We start from the raw sequence: 27,495 nt of genomic DNA, 5'->3' as shown, positions 1-27,495 counted from the left end.
TTCATCAATAACCTGGAAAGATGACCTCTTGGGTAAAACACTACTTAGTTTTGAAGTAATATTTTCTACTCTGACTGCTAACAAAGACTTTTGTCAGTAGTTTTGGTGCTGAATTAGCATAGAAGCACTTAGGCATCTGTCATTTTGAATCAGCTTTCCGTGTAGCAGGAATACCTGTTCAGGAAATGTTAAATCAGGAACATCATGCGTTAAACATGAAAAGACAAAACGGAACTTTTTGATGTTATGTCTGCGAGATTGGCTGGGAAAAGAGGATGCATTACTGTGTAACACATTTGGTCAGTGTTAAATTATGGCTATGAAACATGGATATTCAAACAATTGATAATAAAGAAATTACAACCCTTCAAATTATGGAGCTTTAGAAGAATTCTGAAAATACCATGGATAGAGTAGCCAATGAAATAGTATTGGAGGTGATTAGAACTCAGCAAATGCTAATCAGAGCTCTTACGAAAAGAGAGATTCAATCTTCATGGCACATTTTAAGAGGTGTACAGTGGGTCATGCATGTTTACAGGCCCTGGAAGGGAAAGATGATGGCAGAAAAACATCTGGGGTGGGTGATGTTGTAACCTGGGTGGATCAAAAGGACTGTTCATCCACAGATTAATGGAGGATTGTTGCCATAAATATAAAGGGAAGGGTAACCACCTTTCTGTATACAGCGTTATAAAATCCCTCCTGGCCAGAGGCAACATCCTGTTACCTGTAAAGGGTTAAGAAGCTCAGCTAACCTGGCTGGCACCTGACCCAAAGGACCAATAAGGGGACAAGATACTTTCAAATCTTTGTGGGGGGGAGAGGGACTTTTGTTTGTGCTGTTTGTTTATGTGGTTGTTCTCTCTTGGGACTGAGAGAGGCCAGACAGAAATCTATCTTCTCCAACCCATCCTAATCCAAGTCTCCAATATTGCAACCAGTATAGGTAAGCCAGGCAAGGCGGATCAGTTTATCTTTTGTTTTACGTGAATTTTCCCTGTGTTAAGAGGGAGGTTTATTCATGTTTTCTGTAACATTAAGGTTTTGCCCAGAGGGGGATCCTCTGTGTTTTGAATCTGAATACCCTGTAAAGTATTTTCCATCCTGATTTTACAGAGATGATTTTTACCTTTATTTCTTTTAATAAAATTCTTCTTTTAAGAACCTGACTGATTTTTTCCATTGTTCCAAGATCCAGGCGTTTGGGTCTTTTGATGATTTTGTAACCAATTGGTTAGGATATTATTCTCAAGCCTTCCCAGGAAAGGGGGTGTGTAGGGCTTGGGAAGGGGGGATGTTTGGGGGGAAGACATCTCCAAGTGGGCTCTTTCCCTGTTCTTTGTTTAAAACACTTGGTGGTGGCAGCATACTGTTCAAAGACAAGGCGAAGTTTGTACCTTGGAAGTTTTTAACCTAAGCTGGTAGGAATAATCTTAGGGGGTCTTTCATGCAGGTTCCCACACCTGTATCCTAGAGTTCAGAGTGGGGAAGGAACCCTGACAATCGTACAGAGTGGGATACCAGGGTTCCAAGCTTCCAGCAATGGAGATGCCATGTAAGAAGTAGCAGAAAGACAAAATGCTTCTGAAATATAGTTGTAGTGGTTACAGCAGGGGGTGGGGCATCAAGATGTATGTGGCCAAATTCTGATATCAATTAATCTGGACTAAGCCAATGAAGTTATTCTGATATTACATTCAGAGCAGAATTTGGCCCATGGTTGCTATTGCTATTTCTGTCACTTCAGACTCTGTACAACCTTGGCAACTCACTTAGTCTGGGGACCAAACTCATCCCTGCTCCCGCATAGGTCTTCTTGCACCTGGTGAATTCTCTAGGAGGCCATTGTGGCTGCTACAATTGGACTGTGAATCATGTCCTGTGTGTTACAGTTTCTCCATCTCTAAAATGGGGAAAACACCACTCTACCACCATTGTAAAACTTTCAGATTCTTGGGGTGAAAGGTGCTATGTAAGTTCAAAATATTGTTATTAACAGTATTATACACATTTCCCCAGCATGAACTGTTCAGGACGAGATGACCATTTTTCCTCTTTGGAGAGTGAGGAAGTTAAGATGATTGTATTTCTCAACCTTGCTGTCCAGAAAGATTTTTGAAATCTAGCCATACTAGCTAGATAAAACTAATTGTTGAAATCTTGTTCTAAATTAATTTTGCAAGTAAACCATATATCTGACAACCCTTCCTCGTATGCCCACAGGGTGAAAGAGAATCTCAAAGTGAAACCTTGGAAGGAGATTTATTGAGATTTTACATATTTTGACTGCTAATGAGAGGAGAATAGAAATGGAAGACATTTTGAGGAAGATCTTTCTGGAGATGGGAGTAGCTACAAACACACAAAAGAATGAACAGATGGAGAAATCAAGGGCCCAATTCATCCTAGTGTAACAATGGAGGTACACCAGGAACAATAGAGCCTGGAGACTCAAGTATTTAGTGTTGTCTGCCCATTCAAAAAGGATTCTTTTTTAATGTAATCTCTTTACCCCACAATACAGGCAGCATTTCAGTTTTACTTAAAGCTAATTTATGTGTTAGGATCAGCTATTTTATAAGTGTTCAGTAATAGAATTAGGATATGTTGAATATTACAAAACAGACAAATGTAATCTGTGTATTGGGAGACTGAGGAATTAATTTTAAACTTTACACCTGAACTGTCTTGGTTTAATTAAATAGAATAAGCCAGTATTTTAATAAAAAACACTAATAAACATAACAACAATAAGCAGATATTTATATAGAAGGCCGGGGGAAAAAACCCTTATTTACTTCTGCTAAATTATTTGGGATGCCAAGAGGTTAATAAGCTGTTTAATTGACTGGTAATAAGTAACAGTTTTCACTGAACTCAGAAAGAAGCAGGTAGCACTCATTTACATATGCAAATCATTGCTTAATATTGCTCCTAATCTCTCTTCAGAGAAGAACAATATTGAAAATAATCTGTACTCATCTGAAGATTATCTTCAGCCTATTATAAACCAGGATTACTGCCTTTTTATATAAGAGTTATTATCTGTCGGGCACTTTGAGCAACACGTACTTTCCTAGGCATGTATTTTCAAAGCTTATTAGTATTTTGGTTGCCTTCATTTTTAGGCACCCATCTTGAAGGGGCCTGATTTTCAGAGGGTGAGGACCACCCAACTTCTGAAAATCAGGCCCCTGGAAGGTGTCTTCTATTCAGCCACCAAAATTGCTCATCGCTATTAAAAATTTGGGCCTAAATCAATAAATCATGAGGTTGTCTTGAAGAGCTGTCAATTTTTGTTTAATTATTAATCATACAGAACAAATGGCAGAAAGGACAACGAACAGCTCTGCTGTATGCTGCTTAATATCCATGCACCCTTCAAGGAAGCTCTAAGTATGAATATAAAGGTAGTGTCAAGTATCAGGGGGTTGGACTAGATGACCTCCTGAGGTCCCCTCTAACCCTGATATTCTATGATATCTGTGGTAAGCCTCTGAACCTACCCAGTGTGACTAGGATGTTTCTAGAAGCCACAGTAGTCCAAATAAACTGAGTGCTTGTACAGTTAATAACTTCTCTCCTGACTCCAGAGTGCTTATTAAACAATACAAGATGGTGAAAAATTTCTATCTTTAAAATAAACTGAACCACACAGAGAAGCCTATTTTGTCAACTACCTAAAAAATCAGATCCAATCTCCCCACTGTCCAATGAGATTTCAGGGTATTGAAGCATAATACAAAGTTACTCCCTAGGTCATGCCATAATCAATGATATTATTGACCTTATTAACATTGTCATAGATGTTCCTATTTTTAATTCCTCATATTTATTAATCTAAGTCATTCTCAGGCCTAGAAAGAACATTTTTGAAATGATAAAGATTAGAAAAAATACTCAGCGGGAATGCAGGAAAACACAACCCATATTCAACTACTAGAGATTTTTCTTTTTCCCTAGTGTCTATGTACAGATTGTACAGTTATTACTGTACATTACAAAAACAAATACAATTACATGGAAAAAAGAGAATGAATGTTCACTATAACAACTAACTATAACTATATAATATTGTTGACAAAGTATTGGAATATTCAGGTCCTCCACATACAAAGTCCTTATCAGAATAGTTTGAATGGGGCACTGGCATTGGGCCCATTAGCCAGCCAGGGTTAACATTCACAAACAAACACCTTTCCCGAGGTGTTACTTACACATACACACACCTTTCTAGAGGTTTCCCTCATGCCTTCTGACCAGGAGTGTTTAGAGGTGGGGCCCACCCTTCCTGACCATTATCTTTTGACCTACTAAAATAATGCCTACATTTATTTTAGAGCTGTCCTATTGCAGTCAATGTATGCATACAATTTTGGGCACTGCTGTACCTTTAAGAGATGACTTGTGAAGTACATCAGCCTACCTACACCTCCAATCAGCCCATCATTGTTGGCTCCACCCTTTAGTGGAACAAGGCTTTTTGTCTGAATCAACTGCTGTCTGTGTCTATGCTTTCAGGGGTAGGGGCTGGTAGGTAAAATGAACAATGGGACAGCGTGGGGTGAATATACAGCAAGCATAAAGAACTGAATAAGAAGGCAAAGTCATCTGGTTTAAGGTAAAGATCTGGGATGAGGGAAGATCATTTGTCTTTTAAAGGCCATCACATGTAAAGAAATACATATTTCTCTGTGGCAATTAGAATAATGCTTTCAATCGTAATCCTAATCTGCAACAATGTTACCTATTTACCTTAGTCTGGTTTTCAACCAATATTTTAGCAGTACTTGATTAGAGGAAGCACATAAACAAGAAAATGGAAATGAAGAACAATGTAAACTAAGCAAATGAGGAAAAGCAAGATTGCAAAAGCAAGTTATTCTGCTCTGCCGTAGAGAATATAACCCATCCCCAAAGAATCAGAGCATGCATTCTCACAAAAAATGGTGAGATTGTTCAGAGAGCTTCATAATTAACATTCTGCTGAACTCTCACCATTTTCCAGGTAGAATCAAAATGTTTGGATTCCAAAACATGATTGTTTTGCTGCTGTTGTGTTTTAAATCTCCTAGGGAAGTATCAGCTTTCCACATGCATGTCAATGTACATTTTTTTTTAAAAAAGGAGGACAGTTCAGATTTTGAAAAGTTTGTGGTTGAGAAATTAGCCAAATTCCATTACCCTTTTAATAAACATTTTGGGGCAGAGATTATTAATTGATTTTATAGTTGTACAGTAACTAACAACACAGCCCTGACCTGACTGAGGCCTCTACATACCACCACAAGATAAATGTTAAATAATACTTATAGCAATAACTTAGTATTGAAGGTCAAGACTCTGGTTCTGTCTGTACTGCAATGTATATGGAAATTAATGTGAAACCTAACTTTGCCTCTTTGCCCTAACCTGCCCTTCTCATATAAAAAGCAGAAAGCCTAGGCAATCCATTCTGGTAATGACATGATAATCATCAAACAGCAGATCCTACACTCAACTCCACTCTCATTGACTTTGCATTGATCAAAAGCTAAATTAAACATTCCCGATTTCCAATTTGTCTCTTATCTGCAATCCTGCTCCCTGTTATCTACAATTTTTCAAAATGAAGTGCTATAGTGCTATTCACCAGTGGAGGAGTACATACTGAGCTTTAGAGGGCAACCACCGCCATTAACAGATGATTATTTGTTATGAAATGTGCCATTCTACATGCTACCACCAATTTATCCTTGAAAGAAAGAAGATTCGGAGCTGGCTCCTAAAATTAGGAAAGCAGTTTTGAGACAGAAGAGTAGAAATCTCCATTTCCTGCCCTTCTGATACGGAACCAGGGAAGTCAACAAGCACCACTAAAGGGTGGAGCCAACAATGATGGGCTGATCGGAGGTGTAGGTAGGCTGATGTACTTCACAAGTCATCTCTTAAAGGTACAGCAGTGCCCAAAATTGTATGCATGCATTGACTGCAATAGGACAGCTCTAAAATAAATGTAGGCAGACTCTGGCAACATTCATCAACATTAAGCCAAGAAATAATATGCCTACATGCTGCAGTTGTCAGTGCTCACCTGAATCTTACACTATCACAGTACATAGGGAATAAAATTACTCCACTTGGAGCACTAGTGTGCTCTGAGATTAGTCCTTGGTTTTCACATTGAAGGCACATGCAAAAATTGAGTCTCTTTTGGCTGGATTATAAAAACCCAATACTATTTTATGCCCTTAAAAGGTGTTTTCGCTGCTTTCCTTTTGTTTAATGTCTTCTCCAATACTGCAGAGCACAGAAACAGCCCCACATTTCAGCAAAATGAACTTGCTCAAATCCTTTTAATGAAAGAAATAAAACTTTTTAGAAGAGGATGGAGAATGTAGCTCTTACGGGAGCCTTTACAAGCCATTATTTCTGACATTTAGTTTCTCAAACCAATAAAGATCTATGTGAAGTTTGTTCTAACAATTGTGCGCATGTACACAGCATATGCCTATGAACCTTGCATGTTACAGACACTCATACCCTTCCTCACTTTTTTCAACATTTCTGTGTATCTTTCTTGCAAACAGTTATTAAAAGGAGAGAATTTACGTTTTACTCCATTTCTCCCTCCCCCAATTTTTTGTGCCAGAATATCATTGAATTTCTCTCAACATAAAGACATTACCGTTACCTAGTTAGGAATTTCCCCAACTGATGGATCAGAATGGCACTAGTCAGAATGAGCCAGGGAAAGTATCCATTTGACCTCTTTTAGCACTGAAGAGCTAGTCAGTCTCCTGGTGTGCTGCATGGTACAATATTAATACTCAGAGCCCTAATCATTTCAGGCTTTCCATAATGGGGCTCAGTTTCTGCCAGCTTCTTTAGTGCCAAGACGCTTTTGGGATGGAAAATCTTTGCATGTAAATTTCCTTACTTGTCGAGACAACGTGGGTGAGGTAATATTTTTTATTGGACCAATGTCTGTTGGTGAGCGAGACAAGCTTTCAAGTTTACAGGACCTGAAGAAGAGATCTGTGTAAGTTTGAAAGTTTGTCTCTCTCACCAACAGAAATTGGTCTAATAAAAGATATTACCCCCACCTCATCTCTCTAATATCCTGGGACCAACATGGCTACAACAACATTGCCTAGTAGTTATGTATGGCATTTTGGCTTTTTCAGTCAATTTCAGGAAATGGACTGTTACTGTTCTAGTTCTTTCTTTAGGATTAGAACATTAATGTAGACCATCACACGTTCTCAGTGCGACAAAAAAAAAATCTCAGTGAAAAAGCTCTTTAGAGAGTCTAAAGAAAACCTTTTATGTGCTGACCTCCACTGATATTCTTTTAAAATCTCAAATTGGAGCATGGTTTCTTTTCTGGGTCAACAACCTTTTTGATTAAGTGTTAAATGGCCCTTCTCATCTCTTTCACATCACAGGATTTCTTTGAAATTTGCTCCTCTAAATTACCATTCAAATTTCTCTCTTTTGCAGGCTGTTATTTTAGGTTACCATTTTCTGAACTACTGCGGGTCTGCTAACTTCTTTAATCTTGTTGTTAGTTGCATCAGCCTATCCTTGCCTCTAGAATTTTATATAGTGTCAAGTATGTGATGCAATTGGCAAATCATTAGGCATCAGATTATTAGCAGCTTCAAATCCCACCTTAGATAGAATCTTCCATTTTAGTACAAAAATGCACTTCTTTTATTCTACCTTTGGGGATTTGTTTTCTCTCTTATAGTACTAATACTAGCAACCATAGTATGGTTTTACAAATCATAAAGCTATATTTAAAGATTTGCTTCTATAGAGCTGGAAAAGAGAACATTAGCACAAATAGGAGAGACAGATAGAAGAGAACATCAGAGGGGAAAAAGAAAATAGGGGAAAAGCAGGAAAAGAAGATAGAGATGGAAAAAAATAAGGATAGAAGTGTTTTCTTGTGGTCCCTTTTTATTGTAAACAACTCGTTCCGTTGAAAATGTCTTTTATGGGAGGGTCCCTGTTATTTAATTTACTAAGGAGATTATTTCACCATGTGTATGTGATAGGTATTGTTACATTTTCAGCCTTATGACCTAGGGTTGATTGAGAAACAGGTTGACAGTCTGTTATAACTCACAGGCATTGCTGTCTTGTATCGAAGAATATATTTATTACAACTCTAGGTGCTCTTTTTAAAATACAGAATGGGATGGCTAAACATCTAACATAATTCATCAAGAATAAGTAAGGTGCAGATGGGCACAAAGAGAAAGTAGAAAGGACAGAGAGAGTATTATTATTATTTGTATTACCGAAGAGTTTAAGTCATGGGACCAAGACCCCACTGAACAAACAGAGAACAAAAAGATGGTCCTCCCTGACCCAAACAGCTTACAATGTAAGTATAAGACAATAAATAACAGATGGATATAGACAGATGGAGAAGTTCAAGTAAACAATAAGATAATACTGGTCAGCATGACATGCTATCGTTTCTGCACCCTATCAGCCTTACCAATATCAACTTTTGTGTAGGCATCATGGGCAAGGGAGAGTTTTGAGAAGGGATTTGAAGGTAGCTTTGTGCATGTGCACAGGGAGCACCTCCCAAGTGTGTAGGGCAACATGAGAGAAAGCACAAAGAAGTGGGCAGTGGTGGCTGGCATTTGGTGCATAAAGCAGAGATGTGGCTGTGGGTCTAAGGGGGAAGTCATTTATCAGGCTGTACAGAAGTCAGCTATTGCCTAGCAGACTAGGGTTTCTCCTAAAACAACTGGGACTGAGGAGGTTGGAAAGAGTGAGGGAATCAAAGTACAAGACAGATGAGAAAGTATAATGAGGCATGGTATGCTTAACTCATTACATGGCAATTGACATGTGCTTCAGGGAGGCTTCAATTTGACCTTCGGAGCTGAGCCCTAAAGAAGCCTTGTGGGAAGATATCTCATTATAACACAGCCCCTACACTCTAACACATCACATGGGAGCTAGGAAATTGATCTGATGCTGTTGAAATGCCAGGAAGGTAGCGTTGCACGATCCTCACCTCTTTGAGAATGACTCCAAGAGATTGTGTGTGTTGAGTCAGAGTCCAAATGCATGTGTGAACAAATGCACCCACATTGTGTGGATGGAGAAGTTTATGGCTTGCGTTTATATTGAGAGTGACCCAGTAGATTTTTCCCTCTGCAGGTATATTTTCTTGACAATTTCACAAGACTGTGATAATGGATTTATTAAGACAAACAAGAGCTGAATTGGACCCCCAGTGGACATGGTGCCCAAACGCTACTTTTGAAAAAGTCTTCTTCAAAGTTTCTTTTCTGCTCTGAGAGAATCAAGTCAAAGCCTGTTATGCTTTCCCCAGGAGCTGAAGGTTCAAATAAGGCATCCCTGAGTGGCTACTGCAGTCACATGCAACTTGGTTCACTTCAAGACAGCACAAACACTGAATGTGATTGTGCACAAAAGATGAATGCCATCTCTTGGACATACTTCAGACACTACTGAAAACCAATGGGATCCTTTCTGACATCTGTGAAAAAATAAACCTTGACACTAAACAGGTACAAGAAACTGAGAATTTCTCTCATGTTCCTCCCCTGCTCCTGAAAAAAAAAATTAAAAGGTTACTCAAAGTTTTTGAAAGAATAAACCTTGAATGTTGCCAAAGGAAAGGCAACACAGATAAAAGCAAAAACTTAGCTGATCAGCCAAATACCAGGTTCATAAATATAGAGACAAGAATAACAAACAGCTGTAACTACAGCCCCTCAAATGGCAGCACAGAACGTGAACTCATGGCTGTTGGGTTGGTGAGGATGACCATTATACTGTCAGGAATTTGATCTATGGTGGTGCTATCAGAGTTACAGGCTGGGAGCAGCAATCCAGGAGTGGTAACACACTACTCGCATCTGAAGAATTTGAGCAAGAGCTCAAACAGCTGTACTCCCTTGGGTCAAGAGAATCAGAGCTTTAATGACCAGCAAGTGCAGTATAAGAGGATCCATTCAAAACTAATAAAAAAGCAGACTTCTTCTTCTCAGGCACCTATTGAAATATTCAAATGACACAAGTTAGACTATTGGTATTTTCCAACTTAAATTCCCAGGCAGATGGTGGCAAAGTATATTGATATGGGTATATTTTTGCTGATTTGCAAAGTTTCTTTTATTACATGTATTCATGAAGGAAATGTTTTCTTTCTTTCTCTTCTATTCTGCAAATTCTCACAAACCTAAGTCATGAATACTTAAAAACACAAGAGGGTTTTTTCATGCACACTAGGTTATTCTGGGAGGTAGCTTCCCAACCCTCCCCCCTCCCCCCGATTATTTCTGAGAGCTTTGATTGTGCAGAAGTAAATTCACGGTTGAATAAGTCTGTACTTCTGAAAAGACAATGAAAATGCAGCAAGACAGAAAAGGAATTAGCCCATGTGCAAATTTAAGTGTCTGAACGTTGCACTATGTAACTACATAGAGACAGAGGTGGTATTTAGTAATTGGACACAATTTACCTGGTGGTAACCATCAATCAGTTAGGTAGCTTGTTCCACGTGCCTGAACCACAGTAATATTGCGGAAGCTTGTGTAAGGGTCTCATACTTTGCCTTTATAACTTTCTCTGCAATATGTTCTTTCTCTGGCATTGTCAAAAGCCACTTCAGTTTGTTTTAGACTTTGGAGACAGCTAACACACTACTTATAGCACCGCATAGAGGAAATGTATAATTTTGAAAACTGCTTAGAGAATTTAAAATATAATATGATAAAACAGCATTTATTTTTAAGTAATTTAACTGGTGGGAAAACTGGTGGGAAGACTCTTGAATGCACTAAATAGATAGCTAGATATATGTGCAGGAAAAAGCCAAGCCGGGGAGGGGGGAGGGGGGGGGGGAAAGAGGGACAGAAAGAAAAAGTTGAGATTTATTTTATTTTCTGATTTTTGGTCTTTGTGTTGATGATGTCCCAAATCAATAGTGCAATAAACTGCACAATACATAAGAGACCGCAAACACTCATATTCAGCGGACAGGGCACAGATTTTGTAATTTCATACATACTTTACAACTTCCTGCAGAGGTTCTATCCCATTATCAGTACATGCTGTTAGTATAAAAGAGAAATAAATGCGGCCAGTTAGCTGAATTTCCATCACAGTATCTAGGTGAAAACCATTAAGACTGAATTCAGGAGAAGATGCTCTGATGCTTTATTAGTGAGTCATATTTTCCTAAACAAAGCAGTTAGGCACAGCAACATGTCACGAGATCTGAACAAAAGATCAATAGGAAATCTTGCAGTAACTTCAAAATTAGTATCATTTTTGTTCCTCATGCATGGGCACTAGTTTTCAAAGACTGATCACCCCTCCAGCTACTCTCGTTGCAGAGTAGTCAATCAGTAACACAAAGAAAAGAAGACAGAAAAAATGGATTTCTTAGCTGCCTGCTTTTTTTTCTTTAGGATTCTGGATTCTTTACAAATTGATAAGGTTCTCTTTACTCACAGCTAGAGCAAAATGTTGAAGGGAGCTACCAATCAGCTGCTTCTCCAGAATTTATACTTCCCACAGCAGGTGCTAAGATGCGTATTAGTTCAAGTTAACTTCCAAGCAAAACCGTTTAAACATTCAGCAATGGAATATTAAAATAATTAAAATTTTGCCTTAGGGATATGAGTAATAACTTTGAAACAAAATACTCCAGCCATTTACAGGAATATAGATGCTTGGATAAAGATGGGTAGGATCAGTGGCCTTGATTCTGAACTGTGCCTCTCAGGAGGTGCAGCCTGGAATGGTGGATTCAGGACGCAAAGCTGACTTTAAGACACCTTTGTGCCTCCCAAATTTTGGGCTTTCCTGGGGGTCTTCCCTAAGACCACCTTTCATACATTCAAGAATCTCTGATATTTTAAGGGATTAGGAAGATGTCTGGGCCCATATAAACTAGTGCCTGAATTAGTTCAGTGCTCTGGATTATGATTTATACATGGATGGCTGTTTGAAAAAAATAAAATTGTTGACTAAAGTTTCTGACAGTTTTCCCTTTGTCTTAACTTCCTTTTAAGCAATCAGGCATCCATATTCAATGGCTGTGGGTGCTGGTGGTGTGCTGGACCATGGCAGAGGTACTCTGGTTTCATATGTTAACATCAGTATGGGTTTCAAAAAAACCCCATCGTCTCTGTGTCCAGTATGGTGTAATAAGTATGGAATTTGGCTCATTCTGACCTTCTATTATGTACTTCTCTGGGCTGAAGGGATACTGGATGAAAACATATAGAGGATGTTGTGACCACAGTTGCAGCAGAAGAACGTTGACTGCAGAGTTCATTTATTGGGCTCCCTGAAAAGTACAGCAGGCCTTTCTCTGGATCTCTGGGTATGAGTCTCATTTACACCAAGAACCCTTTACACCTCTGGCAGCGTAAAGCAGCTTTTAGAGTGGACATGTTACATTTACACTGATTTTAAGATCTCTTTTATATTACCAGAGGCCTTAGTGTAAATGAGAATCAGGTCCTCTATGTATCTTGGCCTGAAATAAATAAGATGAAATTCAATAAAGTTAGCTGCAAAGTGCTTCTCTTAGGAAGGAAAAATCAAATGCACAACTACAAAATTGGGGATAATGGGCTAGGTGGTGTTAGGCCTGGAAAGGATCTGGGGGTTATCGCGGATCACAAATAGAATTATGAGTCAACAATGTGATGCAGTTGTGAAAATCATTCTAATATCCTTGTGGGGTGTATTAACAGGAATGTAGTATGTCAATCACAGGAGGTAATGGCCTGCTGTACTTGGCACTGGTGAGGCCTCAGCTACAGCACTGTGTCCAGTTCTGGGCACCACACTTTAGGAAAGATGCAGAGAAATTGGCAAGAGTCCAGAGAAGAGCAACAAAAATGATAAAAGGTTTAGAAAACCTGACCTATGAGGAACGGTTAAAAACACTGGGCATGTTTCGTCTTGAGAAAAGACAATTGAGGGGGGACCTGCCAAGAGTGTTCAAATATGTTAAGGGCTGTTATAAAGAGGACAAAAAGAAAAGGAGTACTTGTGGCACCTTAGAGACTAACCAATTTATTAGAGCATAAGCTTTCGTGAGCTACAGCTCACTTCATCAGATGCATATCGTGGAAACTGCAGCAGACTTTATATACACAGAGAATATGAACCAATACCTCCTCCCACCCCACTGTCCTGCTGGTAATAGCTTATCTAAAGTGATCATCAGGTGGGCCATTTCCAGCACAAATCCAGGTTTTCTCACCCTCCACCCCCCCACACAAATTCACTCTCCTGCTGGTGATAGCCCATCCAAAGTGACAACTCTTTACACAATGTGCATGACAATCAAGTTGGGCTATTTCCTGCACAAATCCAGGTTTTCTCACATCCCCCCCACCCCCATACACACACAAACTCACTCTCCTGCTGGTAATAGCTCATCCAAACTGACCACTCTTCAAGTTTAAATCCAAGTTAAACCAGAACATCTGGGGGGGGGGTAGGAAAAAACAAGAGGAAACAGGCTACCTTGCATAATGACTTAGCCACTCCAAGTCTCTATTTAAGCCTAAATTAATAGTATCTAATTTGCAAATGAATTCCAATTCAGCAGTTTCTCGCTGGAGTCTGGATTTGAAGTTTTTTTGTTTTAAGATAGCGACCTTCATGTCTGTGATTGCGTGACCAGAGAGATTGAAGTGTTCTCCGACTGGTTTATGAATGTTATAATTCTTGACATCTGATTTGTGTCCATTTATTCTTTTACGTAGAGACTGTCCAGTTTGACCAATGTACATGGCAGAGGGGCATTGCTGGCACATGATGGCATATATCACATTGCTGGATGTGCAGGTGAACGAGCCTCTGATAGGGTGGCTGATGTTATTAGGCCCTGTGATGGTGTCCCCTGAATAGATATGTGGGCACAATTGGCAACGGGCTTTGTTGCAAGGATAAGTTCCTGGGTTAGTGGTTCTGTTGTGTGGTATGTGGTTGTTGGTGAGTATTTGCTTCAGGTTGCGGGGCTGTCTGTAGGCAAGGACTGGCCTGTCTCCCAAGATTTGTGAGAGTGTTGGGTCATCCTTTAGGATAGGTTGTAGATCCTTAATAATGCGTTGGAGGGGTTTTAGTTGGGGGCTGAAGGTGACGGCTAGTAGCGTTCTGTTATTTTCTTTGTTAGGCCTGTCCTGTAGTAGGTAACTTCTGGGAACTCTTCTGGCTCTATCAATCTGTTTCTTTACTTCTGCAGGTGGGTATTGTAGTTGTAAGAAAGCTTGACAGAGATCTTGTAGGTGTTTGTCTCTGTCTGAGGGGTTGGAGCAAATGCGGTTGTATCGCAGAGCTTGGCTGTAGACGATGGATCGTGTGGTGTGGTCAGGGTGAAAGCTGGAGGCATGCAGGTAGGAATAGCGGTCAGTAGGTTTCCGGTATAGGGTGGTGTTTATGTGACCATTGTTTATTAGCACTGTAGTGTCCAGGAAGTGGATCTCTTGTGTGGACTGGACCAGGCTGAGGTTGGACGGCCATGCAATTTTAGGGTTTTAGAATATCAACCTTTCATAGTAATTACTTTCTAATTTATTATTTCCTATGTATGAAAATAGCCAAAGTATTTCAATCACTTCACTAACAAAATAGGATTCTTTCAAAAACCTGTATAAAATTTACCCTAGCAAGCTGTTATTTGGTGCAGATTTTTCCACACTATCAAATCTAAATTTCCACAACACAATCCTATAAGAATGAGCTTGTTACACTGGTGAGAAATTAATTCTTCAGGGAATAGAGCCACTGGCCACATGTTCAAGCACACTGTTCATTTACGCAATTTATGGGAAATGGCTTCAAATAAAAAAAAGAAAATCTATTTTCATTCCCAGTAAACCAAACAAATAGTACGGTTTTAGCAACAGTAATCTGATCAAGCCTAAGTGAGAAGAAACACTGGGGGAAAATGAGAGCAGGAATGAAGTTACCAAAAAAAAAAGGCATTTTGTACATAAAAATGAAAGTCCTTGCTATACGCCTACAGATATACACAAGCACCTTATTTTGGGGGCAGATTCACTTCTATACTCTAAGTGCTTTGTGCTGCTCTGATGATACAATACATCTGTAAACCCAACCTAGTCAGCTGGTGGAGCTGTGCTTATGCTGCTTTGCCACAGCTGTGTGATGCAACCAGAACCCCGAATGGATTGGGGACTGTGGCCCATATCCACTGTTGCCGACTCTCATGATTTTATCAGGAATCTAATGATGATTGGTGGTTTTGTTACAGCACCAGCTTATAGCCTCTTTTTTAAAACACAAATTCGTAGCCCTCATCGTGGTATAGAGAAAAGCTTGAAAACATGACTCTAAAGACTCAAAAACCAGAAGACAAATAAAATGAACTCAAGGGTTTTTTGGAGTACTGACATAATTTTTGAATGCTTAGCACTGACAATACTCATCATCATCAAGGTCAATCCCAAAGGGACATAGCCTCCTTCCAGATTGAGTGCCATTGGCAATACTGTATAGTGTTATTGATGGATTCATAAGAATGGCCATACTGGGTCAGACTAATGATGTAGCTAGCCCAGTATCCCGTTTTTCAGTAGTGGCCAAGGGCAGATGCTTCAGAAGGAATGAACAGAACAGGGCAATTATTGAGTGATCCATCCCCAGTTGTCCAGTCCCAGTTTCTGGCAGTCGGAGGTTACTAACATGCAGAACATGGGATTGTGTCCAAGACAATCTTAGCTAATAACCATTGATGGACCTATCCTCCATGAATTTGTCTAATTCTTTTTTTTTTTCAACCCAGTTACACTTTTGGCCTTTTCAAAGACCCCTAGCAAGAAGTTCCACAGGTTGACTATGCATTGTGTAGAGAAGTACTTCCTTATGTTTGTTTTAAACACAGTATTTAGTCAGCCAAAGTTCATCACATTGTGTCTCTTCCTTAAAAAATGATCTGTTTCATCATCAGAACATGCGTATTGAAATGATTAATTCAGATTAAAATGTATACGGTCAGACTCAGCAGTCATTTAGTTTTAATTATGCAAAGTGGCATTTCTGTGCTGAATACAGTAAGGATTTTTAATATACATCCTTACTTTAAGTTTTAAACCTAATTAATGTTACCAATGCAAGAGCTAGTCAAAGCTCCCAACTATGCTACAATTTTCACCTGAATTAATTAAAAGAAAACCATGCCCATCAAATCTTGATCCTCCAAAAGTGAAATGAGATAAATGTTACACTAATAGTTACATGAGAAGGTTTATTTAAAGAATATTGAGTTCAAACACAGATGACATACTCTCTGGGTTATTTATCTTATGCCCCTAATCTGCCAGAGTATTTCAGGTATAAAAAATAACAAAGTGCTTCTTAAGGTTATCTACAAAATACCTTCTCTTTTTAAGGTCAGATAAAGAAAAAAAGAGATTCTATATCTCTTTACTCAACTGGAAAAAATGGTTACATTATTTATTAAGGGTCTCAAACCCTTTTTCACAGGAAGTCAATGGAACTACTTGCATCAGTAATGGTTTGCAGGAACACGCCTTTTAAAGAGGGGATTGTTTCCATTTTGCAGGGCTCTTGTACTTTCCATCCTTCCTTCAAAACCAGATTATACCTCAAACTTCACAGTGACATCCTTTCATCTGGAAGTGATTTCCTTAGGCTTCAAAAGACATCAGGAAAAAAGAAAAACAAAATTGTCCTCCATTTCTTTCTCTAAAACCTCATTCAACTTTACTGGATATATAACGTAACTGGATATAGTTTTTCTTTAAAAAGTAAAGAATGAAAATTATAACTAAGTTATACAAGAAAAGCACCTGTAAGTAATAAAAGAAATCTGCAGGCTCTGAAATAGGATACTATTTCATTTTCAGCACATATTATGCTAATGTAGAAGTAGGTACTATAATTTAGCAAGTAGGAAGAGCTTTACATCAATTTGACAGTCTTATTAGCCCTCACTAGAAGGTGAAAGAAGAGGTAGTTATTGTTGTTGCAAACGAGTTTTTGGTATCTCTCTTCTTCTACCTTTTTAAATCTCACCTTGGGACTATTTTCAAGAAGAGATGTTACTACTTTAAACAAATAATACATTTTTCTTACATACTGTGATGTGTTGTTCACATTTTTGTCTAATTCTTTACCTGCAGCCATTCTTAGGCTGATTTCATTAGTAAATTTCTTACCCCAATAGGTAGCACTGCACTGCTTCTAGCAAAAGTGAAAGTGCAGGAGTAGGCTTGACACAAAGGTTTTTCTAATGGTGTCACCTAATCTTGATCTTTCCTCCCAAAACATCTCCATTCTGCATATTCTCTGACACTGTAGAATATACTGCTATCCTCTCTGGTCTGGGCATCCTATGGTTGGGGAGGGAATGGACAGAACACGGGCAGATCATGCTGCACTCCAGCAATCCAAGTGAATCCCAGGCATGTGTCCTCACTTCCCTAGCACACCTCCACTTCGGGGTCTGAAAGGAGAGAGGCATTCCACTACCTCAGCACCAAGTGCAGAACCCTTTTATGCCAGGGGTATTTCAGAGGTCAGTTCTGTCAGCCCCTTTACACCACTAGAGCAGTCTAAAGTGATCCACTGGAATGGATAATTGGACCCCACAGCATATATTGTTGAAGCAGAGAATGAGGGAATATCCCCTTTTTAAAAACTCAGATATATGGCAGCCTTGGAGCAGAGAGAAAACAAGAATGAAGGCTGATAAAAATTCCTTGTAAATACATGGGATAGGCAAGCAGGTTTGGGTACAGTAGGAACCAAACCAAATCCACTCTGAGCATTTTCTGAGCTTCATTCCCCCCAAACGTAAAACATTATTTACACTTCTTTCTGTAACTTCTTATTTTTACCTGTACGTGAGGCTACTGAAATACTATGCAAATACTTTTTTCTTGTAGTATTTGAAGCATAACTGAAACAGGAATTAGTGGAAATCTTGACCTACCAAGAGTGGTCATGATAAGTTTGGACACTTTGGTTAAGCTGCATATTTGAACCAAACCTCTGAATCTTTTGAGGTTTTCTCATCACTATTATGTCCTACAGATTAACACTGTGGCCATTAGGGAAGCTAATTGAGGGCCCAGTTCCACAAAACCCTATTCACACAAATATTTCCCTTGACTACTAACATGAGCATCTGGCCCTAAAAGGAATATATGAAATAAAGTCACCAATTCTAGTATTGGTACATCCTCCAGAAGATGAATATTGTATCTGCTAACACTAGCAGAAAATTCAAAGTAGGAGATGAGCAAGGGAAACTTCCAATCATAGAGAGCTTAGAGTTTCTTTGTTCCTTCAAGAAAAAGAGACCTTGTCTGCCAAGTAGATTTTTGCAAGCACTCACAGCTCTAATACTGCATATTAATTTCCTCACTGGTATCTGCTGATATGGAAAGAACGGATCAGGAGAAAGCCTTCTTACTGCTGAATGCAGCCAAAAACTTGCTCTAAAGTCTGAAGTATGTAAAAGTTTAAATGGGAATCATAGACTAATTTCCCCACTTTCAGGATAACCAAACTTTCTGTCCAATAGGGAAACTAATCCCACTAACCCTGGCCAATTTGCTTTTAAATGGCAACATTTTCCTTGGAATTGGTGGAGTCCAATTAATTTTGCAATGTGAAGCTTTATACAATTCTAATTTTTTAAGTGTCCTAATAATCTTTAAAAGGCTTGGCAGACTCTTATTTCCTCTAACAGGATCAAAATAATGGGACTTGTTAAAACTTTAAGGTGGAATCTATGATGGATTAGTAATTTATTTTCCCAGGCCCATCTTTGGAGTGATTAAAGAGTCTCTAAAGCATGACTTAAAGGGTTAAAATTTTGCTCGTTTGGGGGACATCCTCAGTTGCTATATATTGTCATAGCTCCATTGAAGTTAATAGAGATCTGTGGCCCCTTTATTCCCAGGGAAATCAATGGGACTGCTCACATGAACAAGGCAAAGCGCACTTGGCTCAATATACAATAACCAATAAAGAGCTAGACCATTGAAATCTTATGGAATATGTGCTGCCCAACATGAATAAATGTATGAGAATCTGGGACTAAAATCACTACTCGAATGTGGAAAAAGTCCAGGGACCAGAATATAAGCAACTGTAAATTGGTGTAGCGCCATTGACTTCAATAGACCTATGACAATTTATTCCCCCCCCGAGGATCTGGCCCCAGAACTAGAATTTGAATTTCTGTTTTCATTTGTTCCTCTGAATTTAAAGTAGTAGCACTGATAACTCAAGTCTGTTTTAGTTCATACAAATTTACTTTTACTTGTTCTGTTCAAAGTGACTATAGCTACTAGTACTGTCATTCAAATCTGCTTTGTCTTTCAAATGTAATTGTAAGTGTGATGCTTTGCCAAATTCTGAACTCTTTCTTTCTCCTTACAAATATGAAATGCATCATCTGAAAGAAACACCTTGCTAGAAGACCAAAAATGGCCTATTGTAATACATCAAATACACATCCTATAGACAGCGGATTCTGAAAATAATTCCACAAAAATGGTGAATCTTGAGCACAAGTTCATTGTTACAAAGGGACTGAGATCATTTACCATGATACGAATATTCTGTCTGACAGAAACGGTTCACGAGGATCAAAATTAATTTCCTTAATATGGTCCTGTGATTTAACAGAAATGTTAAAAAGCCACACAGCCTATAATGGATTGATAACAAAAATAGCGAGCTGATTGTTGCTGCTTTACAAATTATAGAGGATGATTGTTATTGTGAAAGATGATGCTGCTATTCTGGTCTGATAGTTGAAAGTAAAATCTGTCTTCTACGTATTCACTATCGTGGCTTCTGTGTGCAAAAGTAAATATACTCGCCAGGCTCCGAAGAGTGTCCAAGGAATACAATGTTAAGATTTTAAAATGAAACCAATTATTGATGATAACCCAATTTATTCTAAGATTTTGGAATAAACCTAAAATGCCATTGCTCATAATCCCTGAATGTGTGAATATAGAACAACGTGTTCTTGTATGTTTTATATTATATTTGCTGGAGTCACATGGAGGCTAACTTCCTCTTGGCTGGCAGTCTTAAAAGAGTTTACAAAAGAAATGACACCTGGATTCTCTTCAATGGGAGATATTTCCTGTTGCTAAATAACATATTGCTTTCTATACACAGATCACAGCTATTTTAAATTGGTTGTTTAATTCTAGACAGTTTGAAGCAATAGTTTTTGTATCCTCATAACTACGCCGAAAACCCAACAAAGCATACCTGGGGGAGAAAACAACTATTTTGCCTTAGAATGCTACTAATGAGAGGATTATTACTGATATATCAGTAATGCATTAATGGTCTACAGAGCTTCATGACAGGTAAAAAATAGCAAGTAAAAATTAAGCTGCTGGACAATGAGCACACAAAAAAAACACAGACAAGTACGGCACAGGTAACAAAACAAAGGGCTATGCATGGAAGCAACTGCAAGTAAGCCTCATGGAATAGGTGGGAATTAAGAAGTGAAATTTGAAGGAGGAGAGGGAGAGTGATTGATACACATCAACGGAGTGTGCCAGGGCCCAGGACAACTTGAAGGGAGCATGAAGTAAGAAAAGCAGACAAAGGAAACAGTCAGGAGACCTTTGGATGACACTTAGGAGGAAATGGAGGCAGAGAACACTGCCTGGACAGCTTTGCAAATGAAGATATTCTTACATCCTTCATTGAAGCAGGTGGGAAACACATGCAGAGATTCATTAAGGAAGGTGACATGAACTGTGTGTGCAAAATAAATATGATCTTGGCAGCAGCATTTAGGATGGATTAGTGCAAAGGGAATGAGAACAAGCAAGGGAAATTTGGAGAGGAGAAGATTGAAATAATGAAAAAGGTAAATTATGAGAGCATGAGCTAGCATTGTGGCAATACGGATGGATTTTAGAAATATTGTAGAAAACAGTAAAAATTTGAGAGTGCCTAAGTGCAGATAAAAATGAAAGAGTCAAAGATGAAACCAGGGTTGCAAATGTAGGTGACCGGAAGGGTGGTGGTGGTGTCAACAAAGCCAGAGAAAAGGGGATTTATGGTTGTATACTTTTAGACAGCACGAATATTAACTGATTGAAGAGAATATTGATGGGGGGAAGTGTAGAGGGTTTAAGGGGACAGATAAGGACCTCTGCTTTCGCTATGTTAAGTTGTCAGCAAGCCATCGAGGCAGAAATGTTGCAGAGACAGGCTAAAATGCATTTCTGGACAGAGGTAAACAGGTCATGATTTGATAGGTTTTTGAACATCAGCACAGAAATAACACTTGAATGTGTATGAGAAGATGAGGTCACCCAGCGATGAGATGTAGAGGGAGGAAAAGATAAGGGCAAGGAGACCTCAGGGGCTGCCAGAGACAGCCAGAGATAAGAGCGGGAGGGATAGCTCAGTGGTTTGAGCATTGGCCTCCTAAACCCGGGGTTGTGAGTTCAATCCTTGAGGGGGCCGTTTAGGGATCTAGGCCAAAAATTGGGGATTGGTCCTGCTTTGAGCAGAGGGTTGGACTAGATGACCTCCCGAGGTCCCTTCCAACCCTGAGATTCTATGATAAACCTTCAAAAGAGATGCTGAAAGAATGGCTGGAGAGGTGGCAGTAGAAGAATAAGGGGCCTATGCCAAGGATTAAAGGACATCAAGGAGAATTGAGTGAGCAGTGGTATTAAAAAAAGGAGAGAGGTCCAGGAAAATGAACGAAAAGTGAAGGCCCTCACCTTTGACAAAGAAAAGGTCACTGTAGGATAGTGGGAGCAGTTTAAGTAGCTAGGAGAGGGCAGAAACCAGACTAGAGTGCACTAGAGTAGTGAATTAGAGGAGAGGAAGCCAAAGCAATGGTTTTAAACTGCAAATTCAATTAATCTGGAGATGAGAGAGTAACTGGAGAGACAGCTGAGTTTGAGGGTCAGTGTTTTTCAGGAAGTGGGTTATTGTACTTAGAGGGGAAGGAGTCTGGAGAGGTGGAGCGAGTTAGGGTGGGGACCAAGAGCAGGCAGAATCCGGGAAGGGAGGCAGTGAAAGGGACATATGGAGGGCATGTAGGTGGAGTGTAGATAAGATACCACAGTTAATTACAAGAGAAAAGAAGGACATGGTGTTGGGAAGGGCCAGGAGGAAATCTCCTTGAAGAAGTCAGTGAGGTCCTAAGCGGTCGGCAGGAGAGAAAAAAGAGGGGAGAGGACTTGTAGGTATTTGACTTGACAGGTAGAGCTGGTTTGCAAGGAAGAGGGCAGCGGTGTGGAAGGAAAGAATAAATTAGCAGTGAAGGAAAGCTATGCAGTTCTTTCATTTTCACCATAGATGTGCAGTGGCATGAGAACAAGAGTTCAGGAGGTGGGTGCACAGTATGAGTTACATGGATGGGGTTTAGTGGGATGGATGGTGCATTAGAGAGATACATCAATAATGCAGTTGATGTTGTTAACTACAGAATCAATGGTGGTAAGTGTGGAAAGGGATGGTAGGAGGAAACTGCACAGAAGGAGGTTGGTGGGTTAGATGTTATGGATAAGCTAGATAAACGGGTGGGAGCTGGGTGAAAGTGTGCCATGTTTAAGAAAACAGAGTTCTCTTTATCTAACCACCACTTTGTTTCCTTAAACACGGCACACTTTCACCCAGCTCCCACCCTTTTATCAATGGAGTGATACCAATTTACACTAGGCAGGAATCAGTTTCTGTATCTCTTGACTTCCTTTCCTGTGCTCTAACCATCTTCCCACATCCAGAGCAGAAAACCATCCTTCCTTCCCTGCTATCAGGCCTACTGTTAGTTACAAAAGTATTCTTCAAGAGACAAAGTTCCTTTGTTCCATACACAGTGGCTTTCCACACCCTGGAGTCCATCTGTTTTCTTGTTTAAACAAGATTTATTACGGTAGCTCACCTAATGAACTTTTTAAAAGGAATGTAATACTGCAAACATAAAAGCCCCAGTCTTACAGTCCTTCAGCACATTCACTTGAATAACTTTTGTACAAATCTTATTCAAAAACCCTTTCATCACATTAGGCCAGACTGTGCCACCCCGATTCAAGTTGAGCAGTGCCTTTACTCCACGAGTAGTCCTATTCTAATTTACAGATCTACTTGTGGAATAAGGTATTACTCAATGTGACTAGGGGTTATCATAATCTGGCCCATTACTAGGCAGCACAGTCCTTGCATTAATGTATTAATATAGAGAAGAAAGAAAGAAAGAAAGAAAAGTTGATTTTTCAGATGACTGATCACTCATGACTATACAATACAAAAAAATACAGATCACTGTGTCCACTTAGGGGCAGTTCAATGAAAAAGTTGTATTTCTGCTTATCAAAAGAAAAAAGATTCATACTAATACTTGAAGAGATAAAACTCTGCTACTATCCTTGCTTGCTGGGTGGCATTTTGACTCCTGTCATTGTCTTTTGAATAAGACATGAAACTGATAGCTTGCATGTCAGCTGATACAGTATAATACTCCACGAGCAAGCTTCTACAACAATATTTATAAATCACTTATGCACTTGAGTCAATCAGATTACATTATCTGCTTACTGACAATATTAACTTGATCATATTGATGCTTACTGTATTCTGTTAGTTTTTAGTAAACATAGTAGTTCAGAGCTTGCTCAGAAATACTGCTGGGTTTTTTTAAAGGCACTTTTCTGGATAAGTTGGTTTCTGACTGGCTGTAGTTTAATTTGTATCCCTTTCTTTCAGTAACTAAGCCTCAGCAATTCAAGAGCATGGCACTGATTTCATTTGGCAGAGTTTTATACCTCAGGTGTTTGGGGCTGCTGAGTTGTGTATTGGATTAGTCTATGTTTCCGTGTGACTAAATGGGGACAATGATGTTCCACATACATTCATTCTAACTTAGGTCCACAACTCTCAGTACTAGTAACACTATGGACCCCAGCGAGTCCCGAGCTATTGTAAATGACCAGGTCAGGCCAGTAGGGGGCAGTTGGGACAGGACAATGTGGCAGGGAAAAGGAAAGGCCCGTGTCTGGGGATAGAAGCAGTTGAGTAAGGACTGCTCCAGCCCCATTCCACTTTCTCCTGTGTGGGAACTCCACATTGTCCCTATGGTGTTGGGTCTTGCCCTATAGAAAGCAGGCAGGGGTGGTCAGCTGAGAGCATCATCAGCAACCTGGACCAGGGCAAAACCAGCCTGGAGTGGAGCACAGCACAGTTTCATTCTGAAGGAGCCAGGACATAAGTGAGACAGAAATAAACAACATGGGGTGCTTCACTCGCTTCTGGGGAGCATTTTTAGTGCTTCTGGAATAGCGGGAGGGAGGGGAAGGAGAGGTTGCAGAAAGGTAAATCTCTTTCAGAAGCTTGGAAGGATATAAGAGAGGAAGGGAGTGTGAGGAGGGGAATGGGGCTATTGCAGAGGCAGAGATTGTGAGAAATCAGGCAAAGCACATGTCCCCTCAGCATCTTACTACTTAGGGATACAAGGGCTAAAGCTTTCACTCTTTGACAGACCATATCAATGAATGACAAGTATAACAGTTTGGCTGTTGGTGGGGTGGATTTAGATAGCCATTGTTATCCTTTAACATTACAATCCACAGACAGCTCACTCCTCCTTTATAATTGTAAAGCACGTGCTCCCCATTGCACCCATCCAGCTCTGCTCTGTTCTGCTGGCCCTTCCCCTCCACCTTTCCATGCCCTCATTAGGCAGTCTAGTGCCATCACAGTCACTAATATAGAGCAGTGGCTTTCAATCAGCAACTGCAGAGCTTGTCTGTATTTAGGGGTTATCTGTACCCTCATCCTCTCTTGCACACTTATGCATGTCTGGACTGTCTGGCCCTTGGAGGTTTAGGGCCAGATTCTGATCTCTGTTCTACTGTTGTAAGTTTAGAGTAACTCTGGCTTCTGTGGAGCTACTCTGCATTTACACTGGTATAACTGAATCTGACCATTTGAATTTGAATCTGACTATAGCTTTGTCCAAATCATTTTGTTATGCAGTAGAATCTTGCTAATTGGCACAAAAGAGTAGGAGAATAATTGAGTTTTTTGAATGAATGAATGAATGAATGAATGAAATACACATCTAATACAGCAAGGATAAGTCATCACAAAATCTACTGGGCCACCCATATGCCCTGGCTGCTTTGCTCTACTCCCATGACACAAAGCAGCTATAAAACTCAACTCCCACTGGCCATTTAAACTGGGTTTGCAGTTGTTTGCATTGCTGGAGCAGCACAAAGCAACTGGAGCACAGTGGTGGATCTGGCCCGCCTTGTTCATTTAACAATTGTCATTTGCTTTACAAAAGTGCTGATGCTGGATAATCCTCTAGTAAATGTAGTATAGTATAGGAAGATAATGATGAAATCAACAGGACTCTGAGACCGCAGTACAGCACCCTGCTGTTAATTTTTTGTTGAGCAAGAATAAGAGAGAACCACTTTTACTGTGTTATAGTTATAAAGTGGGACAGTTAGCAAGGGTCTGTTCTAACAAGTATACTAAGGCCAACATGTGGTGCACCTCCCTTGTATTCCTTTTTCTTGAAAAGTGTCCTTTCACAGCTATCATTCACTTCAGATTCATAACCCAGTTTTCTATCCACTATCACTTTTCACAGGACTCTATCTCCATCAAAAAGCTGTTGAAAAAAACTGTATTACATCAACTCCTTCTCCTTCATCTATTATGGAAGTAATGTCTTCAAAGAATTCCAGCAAGTTAGCTAAGCACAACCTGCCCTGCATGTATCCCAGCTGTCTCGCTTTAATCAAATTGCTTTTGCAGGTGTCCTACCGTACATCTTTAATACGCTGCTAAGATTTGCCTCACAGTTATTATTAAACTCACTGCTGTATAGTTCATAATTAGTTTCATCATCATTTTTAAAAATAGTCAACTTTCTTAACATGAAAGAAAAAAAATTAGCAGTGACAAACAACTAGCCACTCAATAACTGTGAGATCTTCCTACACTATCTTTTTAGGGCTGGCTGATGCAAGTACAGAGATACTTTTAAAAAAACAGATTTTTACCCCATTTTGCATAAGACTTCAGAAAACTAGAATGTGTTTCTGAATACTGAATATTTCGAACTCACTTAAGTCTTTGCGGGATCAAGGTCCATGACTCTCTTAAACTTTACACAGTTTGATTAGTCCCATTGACTTCAACTGGACTACCTCTAGCTAAAATATTTCAGACTAAAGTTTTTTTTGGGAAAAAAATGCAGATTCAATGCGTCAAAAATATTTTGAAAATTTGAATTGGCTTTGTCGAATTATTTCGTTTAAAAAAATCCCTCCCCCATAATTCTGAAAACAAAATTTATTTTTTTTTTTTGGTCTGAAGTGATTTTGGGTCAAAATATCTTTTAATTTTACTTTTAAAAAATCAAAAATATTTTAAAATCATCAAAATAAAAACTTAACATTTCAATTTTGTCAAAACAATTTTTTTCAACTTTTCGATTCACCAGAGATGTTGAAAAACTTTGTTTTCAGTTCAACTTGAAACAATATTTTACTTTTATTTTTCGGAATGGCCAGTAAACCAAAATCTGTTATGTGCTCATCTCTAAATGGGACTACTCACAGGCAAGGAGGTGTTGCCTTATTTATCAAAAAGTATACACTTGGACTGAGGTTGAGATGGAAATAGGAGACAGACTTGTTGAAAATCTCTGGATAAGGATAAAAGGGATAAAAAACAAGGGTGATATCATGCTAGGGAACTACTACAGACCTAACCAGGACGAAGAGGTGGATGAGGCTTTTTTAAAACAACTAACAACATAATCCAAAGCACAGGACTTGGTGGTGATGGGAATTCAACTACCCAGACATCTGTTGGGAAAATAACACAGCAGGACACATAGCATCCAATAAATTCTTGGAATGTATTGGAGACAATTTTTTATTTCAGAAGGTGGAGAAAGCTACTAGGGGAGAGATTGCTCTAGATTTGTTTTTGTCAAATAGGGAGGAACTGGTCAAGAATTTGAAAGTGGAAGGCAGCTTGAGTGAAAGTGATCATGAAATGATAGAGTTCATGATTCTAAGGAATCGTGGGAGGGAAAACAGCACAATAAAGATAATGGATTTCAAGAAGGCAGAATTGAGCAAACTCAGGGAGTTAGTAGGTAAGATCCCATGGGAAGCAAGTCTAAGGGGAAAAACAATTGAAAACAGTTGGCAGTTTTTCAAAGAGACATAATTAAGGGCACAAAAGCAAACTATCCTACTGTATAGGAAAGATAGGAGGCATGGCAAGAGACCACCCTGGCTTAACCAGGAGATCTTCAATGATCTGAAACTCAAAAAAAGAGACCTAATAAAAGTGGAAACTAGGTCAAATCACAAAAGATGAATATAAAAAAATAACAAGTATGTAGGGACAAATTTGGAAAGGCCAAGGTTCAAAACAAAATGAAATTAGCTAGAGACGTTAAGGATA

At 39.3% G+C, this 27,495-nt stretch overlaps 1 protein-coding gene across 3 annotated transcripts in view; it reads right to left on the bottom strand.

The window, feature by feature from the left end:
- SPAG16 (sperm associated antigen 16) overlaps positions 1 to 27,495 on the bottom strand; it is a 722,869-nt gene that overhangs the window by 387,268 nt on the left and 308,106 nt on the right. The gene's annotated exons all lie outside the window — the stretch shown is intronic.

The sequence above is a fragment of the Lepidochelys kempii genome, chromosome 11 (genome assembly GCF_965140285.1).
Source record: "Lepidochelys kempii isolate rLepKem1 chromosome 11, rLepKem1.hap1, whole genome shotgun sequence".
NCBI lineage: Eukaryota > Metazoa > Chordata > Testudines > Cheloniidae > Lepidochelys > Lepidochelys kempii.
The sequence above is the reverse complement of the archived record's forward strand: the minus strand, read 5'-3'. Positions and strand labels throughout refer to the sequence as shown.